General features: G+C 41.9%; 1 long non-coding RNA gene across 2 annotated transcripts in view; it reads right to left on the bottom strand.

The window, feature by feature from the left end:
- The window catches only part of LOC123505140, a 260,629-nt gene extending 255,354 nt beyond the window's left edge, over positions 1 to 5,275 (bottom strand). For both annotated transcript variants that reach the window (XR_006675069.1, XR_006675070.1), the window contains exon 1: positions 5,065 to 5,275. This is a non-coding gene — a long non-coding RNA (uncharacterized LOC123505140). The remainder of the gene's footprint in view (positions 1 to 5,064) is intronic.
- Between the last annotated feature and the right edge of the window lie 1,001 nt (positions 5,276 to 6,276).

Raw genomic sequence — 6,276 nt, 5'->3', positions numbered from 1 at the left:
GAAGTCGACCATTAAAAAAATAATTAATAACTTGCTTACATCACTTGTCATTAATATTCTCGTAACCTCTTATTCTGCACAATGGAGTATGTGCGTAAATTCAAGAGAATATTACGATGCATTACATATTTTGTCTTATGGGAATGTCTATCGCACCACTTTTCTCTCTAACACAATAGATATTTTCCTTACTTATCATATAAAAACAAAAAATTTACAACTGATTCATGGCAGTGTCAAGATAATGAAAATGACCAAATATTATATAGGAAGAAACATTATGACTGACGATAAAGAAAAGAAAAGAAAAGAAAGCTTGAAAGAAAAAAGGCGACTATCGATAATAATAGTATGGAGATGTGAATATAAAACATGCAACAGAAAGAGTACAATTAAAAACGATAAGTCACATCACCCGTCACAGAAACAACAAAAGCCCAAAACAACAGCATCAACCCACACACACACACACACACACACACACACACTCACACGCCCGGTAGCTCAGTGGTTAGAGCGCTGGCTTCACAAGCCAGAGGACCGGGGTTCGATTTCCCGGCCGGGTGGAGATATTTGGGTGTGTCTCCTTTCACGTGTAGCCTCTGTTCACCTAGCAGTGAGTGGGTACGGGATGTAAATCGAGGAGTTGTGACCTTGTTGTCCCGGTGTGTGATGTGTGCCTGGTCTCAAGCCTATACGAAGATCGGAAATAATGTGCTCTGAGCTCGTTCCGTAGGGTAACGTCTGGCTGTCTCGTCAGAGACTGCAGCAGATCAAACAGTGAAACACACACAAGGGACAAACACCGTAACAACTTTACCATATAACAATCAAGTAAGCAGTACTACCTTAAACACACACTGGGGACTCACACAAAGGAATCCCTCTTAAAACCTATCCACTTACCGACCCAGTACATACAGAGCGCAGGTGGAACTGAAGCAGCGAAATAATGTGATGATTTTTTTATGGAGAGACTGCGTTTAAAAAATCCACTGAAATATATATATCCTTTAATACAACATACAAGTTACTCTAAAATAGTGTGTAGCAAGGCTCTGTGAGAGAATATTATGGAGAGACTGGGTAATGAGAGAGGCTCACAGCACCTCCCCACAATCAGCAGGTGTCGCTCAGCCCTGTATGATTTCTGGATTACCTGGCGCTTCAGTGATTTGTGGACGTAATTTGGAGGACTAACCCGGTAATTACACACGTCTAGATAAGGTGGCCACTGCTAAGGGTGCGCCACCAATTTCACCCTCGTTCACCACCTGAATTTTCCCACTCGCTTCAGCTTCTTCTAATGCTACTCGGGTCTTCGTGTTTTCTACTACAATATGAGAAAGATTAATATTGAGATGATCCGTGGGTTTTTTATCGACTGTATCTACGCTGTATTGTTAAAAATCGTTGTTTATTTTAGTCGATTTCCCACATGCTGTCTATTACAATGTTAGGAGGTTCTGTAGCGTGAAAATTTGTTTAGGAAGAATAGGTTTACATGAAGAGGATACGTGCATCCTCTCACGCAAATTTTTGTCACCATTTCGTGCTTTAGTCCCGAGTCACATATGCTATTTTTTAAGTAGTCATTGTATTAGGAGGTTGCTTAGTGAGTGAAGTTTAATTTAGAAATCCCGTTTACCACTTATATTCAAGAGAGGATTGAGTGATCATTGTTTTGGTGAGTTTGAACTATTGTCTTGCTTTATTTTCAATTTTATCGATTTGCTGTGTCAGCTGAGTGACACGCACGTGCTTGTCCCGCTACTCATTTCTTTAATCTATTCCTACAAAAGAAAATTCTGAATATCCCATAGCAAAAGTTATCCAAAGATAATGATCTTTCTCTTTCTACATTCACTTTTACATAATTTATTTTATTTATTCATATATATAAAAGGGAATATGGTCACAAACAACATAACAACAGCAAAAATCAGAAAGAAAGGAGAGAAAGAACTTTAAAAAGAATATTTTAAAGATAAAGGAAAAAAATAATACACAAAAATAATGAGGCTATGGAAAGTGACAGAAGTGGAGGTATAGAAAGAGCAAGGCAACTTAGATCGACACGTAGTTATGACCACACTCATCAGTGCCACCTCCCACAGGATGTGCGTCCTTGTTGTGCCGCAAAAATGGAGAAGTAGCATTGAGATCGCTGAAAAATGGAAAAAAAAAAAAAAGATTTTGGTGGAACTGCTAGCGGCGCTCCCGCTGCGCTATGATATCTATTTTTCCACCAATTTCACTGCGATTTGCCTAGAACCTTATTCTGTGAATTTAAAACACATCAACACCTACCAGGATGGAAGAAGTTTGTCTTGAAATCAAAAGAATGCGCTTTTTGCGTTTTTCAAACTAATTTGAACAACAAAAACACATTTCACTGATTAGTCAAAGGCCTTATTTTTGTTACATATCAATAAAAAAAAATGTGTGTGTGTGTGTGTATGTGTGTGTGTGTGTGTGTGTGTGTGTGTGTGTGTGTGTGTGTGTGTGTGTGTGTGTATAAATAAATAAATAAATATATATATATATATATATATATATATATATATATATATATATATATATATATATATATATATAGAATAAAGCTATTTGGCTATGATCCTCACAGCATCTTCATTTGGCTTCATTCGCACACCCTTATCACAAATTTAGAGCCTCCACAAGCAGAATGACAGTATGACCCATTTCCTACCACCTTAGGCTTCGCCCACTTCATGTCCTGAGGTCGTACCACAGGGAGGTGGTGGTCCTTGTAATGGCTTACATGCCGGGTAGTAGATGCACAGAGGAGGCACAAAGGACACCAATCAAAAAATAAACGAAGACCGAACTGCCTCCTCTTCAATAATCTTCATATCCTTACCCCTTCTTGTACGCCCCTTGAGTGCGCCACTCGTGCCTCCCTACTAAGGATTCAAGGATTCTAGAGAGGATATACGGGTTCAATGGGCGGGCTGGAGGAATTGATAAGGGAAATTTAGGGAACCTCACTTCTAACAGATGGCGCGCGGATCGCAGTTAGTAAGGGGGTGAGGGATGGGGGCGTCCATCAACGGGGGAGGATGAGCGCCGTTACAAGATTCAAACAGTCAGTCAGTCACGGGAAGGAGTGCAAGGTACATCAACCAGTGCCAGCCTCCGCCTGAGCCACACCACGCTCAGTGCTCACTTGCATCGTCTACGTCTGTCTTGTGATCCCTTCTGCTCTTGGTGGAGGACTACCCCTGAGCCCATGTAACATTTCCTGCTTCAATGCCCACGCCTCCTCTCTCAACATACCGCCGCATTACGCTCCTGGCTCTCCGCCCTGGCCATCACAACACTCAACCTGCCCACCCTCCTGTCGGCCTCAGCGTCCACCTTTCCTGGCAACCTGCTGTCCTCCGCCTTACGTGTGCCTTATTGAGGAAGACCGGTCAGCTACCACGCCTGTGATACCCACACAGGACTACCCCAGGGCTCATAAGGATCCATAGATTTTCGTGGCCTCTTTTGAATCTTTATGAGCCCTGGGGTAGTCCTGTGTGGGTATCACAGGCGTGGTAGCTGGCCGGTCTTCCTCAAGAAGGTACAAGTAAGGCGAAGGACAGCAGGTTGCCAGGAGGGGTGGACGCCTGAGGCCGCCAAGAGGGTGGGCAGATCGAGTGTTGTTATGCCCAGGGAGGAGAGCCGGGCGTAATGAGGTATGTTGAGAGAGGAGGCGTGGGCATTGAAGCAGGAAATGTTCATTGGCCTCAGGGGGTAGTCCTACACCAAGGGCAGAAGTGGTCACGAGACAGTCGACGTATGCGATGCAAGCAAGGAGTATGGTGTGGTCCAGGTGGGAGCGGGCAGAAAACGCATACACACACACACACACACACACACATATATATATATATATATATATATATATATATATATATATATATATATATATATATATATATATATATATATATATAAACATGGTTTATTTGTCTTATAAGTTCATAACCACGAGAGAGTGCAGGAAAAAATAGAGGGTGGGGGAGGAAGGATGGGAGAAATTTTAAGTTATTCCTAACAACGTTTTCTATGAAAGTACTCGCTTCCAACAGATGGCAGCACCGTTGCTGTCCTCCAAACTTTAACCCACACTAAAACTTCCTCTCTGTATATTCCTTGCTCCCTACCACGACCCAATTTGGCTGCGTAAGTTTTTAGCATGTTGAGAATGGTAGTTAAACTATGGCACTTCCACTTCCTATCCACGACCCTACTGCCTCCATGAAGACCTTCCTGCCTCTTGACGACCACTGGCGACCAAACCAATCTTAGGTGCGCAGAAGGATCACACAACGGTTGACACTCCAGTGGGACGGTAATTTAATAATCATCATCCTATTTGGAATGCTGATTAAAGGCATTATATATGACTAGACTATACGATATTTTTTCACATAATGATTGCCTACAACAAAAGAAAAGAAAAAAAAGTACAGGCTAGGTCAATATATGGCAATACCGCAGCAGTCCCGCCCACCCCTACTCCGTCACTCTTCCTCCCCTAACCACGCAACAACCCAGCACCGCCAGTCGCACGAGCATTTCGTTTAAATACCCGTACCCAGATTTACATCTCTTTTGCCTTTATTTTTAAATGCTTTAGCCTCTCAGTTTTTAAATGCCCATGACTCCTCATATTCAAATCCCAGCACCTTGCATCTCTAAATATACTAGTCTTTAAAAAGTTAAAATGTTCCAGGGTATGAAATCGAAATATTTTAAAAGGTGTTAGGCGATAGAAAGAATTTTGAATGTACAGACAAATACTTACTTATGATTCCGTCTTATTGTACATGGAAGACTTACTAAAATTCTTTGAGTACTTGATAAAAGTATATATACATACATATATACACACACACACACACACACACACACACACACACACACACACACACACACATACATGAACTTCTATAATATGACGTGATGTCACAACAATTAGTGTAGGAAATAGAATAACACTGTAAAAGTTAAAAACATTATAATATTACATGCTGGTCACTCTTACCTCACCTCCCTTCCTTTCTCTGTGGCTTCCCTGCATCGTCCTCCGTTTCTCACCGCCCGTCTGCTTCATTCGCCTTTGCCACTTCTCCACTAGTTCCCGAATACACGAGGATTATTCAGACACGTATCTCACTTCACAGAACCAAAAGATACTCAGGATATACATGGATATTTTTAGGCATGGATCTACTGAATGATTGTCGACTTCGTGCCTCCACGCGCTCTGCGCTGTGACGTAACAAGTGCCCGCTGTCCGCGCACCAGTCACAGGCTGGGAAATATCTGCCTTCTTTCACAGCTATTTTATTCACTACGTATGTTACTGTTTTTTGTTGTGTCTAAAGTAGCTGTCTTTATAAAAAGGTATCAATGATTCTATTATAATTATATTCATCGTTCTTTAATTTATGATTAATGAAGTACTGATTACTCAGCATTTGCAAAATAAGTCTCATGTCTCTGAGTGCTGACATCTTCCATTGCGATTCACTCCCTTATAATATCTATAAAAGAGATAGAATATCTTGGTTATTCAGCTGGCAGTGATTGCTGCCTATTATTCATATTATGTAGTATAGTGGTAGCCTGTTCTCTTACTTGCTGAGTGCACGATGATTTCTAACTTTTCCTTCTTCCTTTTTTCTTTGCATATGTACCTGTTCGTAGTGTATTCTCTCCTAGCATCTGCGTGGGTGATTTATTATCTAGAATTATTTAAATACAATGTGATGGTTTCCTTTTGTGCAGGATCACTGTATCGACTTCACTCACTCTTTATTATCCCTTATTATCACTCGTTACTGTAATGGTGCAGCATTCAATTTTTGACTGTGTGTGTTTCACTGTTTGATCTGCTGCAGTCTCTGACGAGACAGCCACACGTTACACTACGGAGCGAGCTCAGAGTTCATTATTTCCGATCTTTGGATAGGCCTGAGACCAGGCACACACCACACACCGGGACACCAAGGTCACAACTCCTCGATTTACATCCCGTACCTACTCACTGTTAGGTGAACAGGGGCTACACGTGAAAGGAGACACACCCAAATATCTCCACCCGGCCCGGGAATCGAACCCCGGTCCTCTGGCTTGTGTGTGTGTGTGTGTGTGTGTGTGTGTGTGTGTGTGTGTGATTCATTACGGTCGCCTGCTGTTCACCCAACCAGCCTTCCCCATTACGGAGCGAGCTCAGAGCTCTTAAACCAATCTTCGGGT

The sequence above is a fragment of the Portunus trituberculatus genome, chromosome 17, assembly GCF_017591435.1.
Source record: "Portunus trituberculatus isolate SZX2019 chromosome 17, ASM1759143v1, whole genome shotgun sequence".
Lineage (NCBI taxonomy): Eukaryota > Metazoa > Arthropoda > Malacostraca > Decapoda > Portunidae > Portunus > Portunus trituberculatus.
The sequence above is the reverse complement of the archived record's forward strand: the minus strand, read 5'-3'. Positions and strand labels throughout refer to the sequence as shown.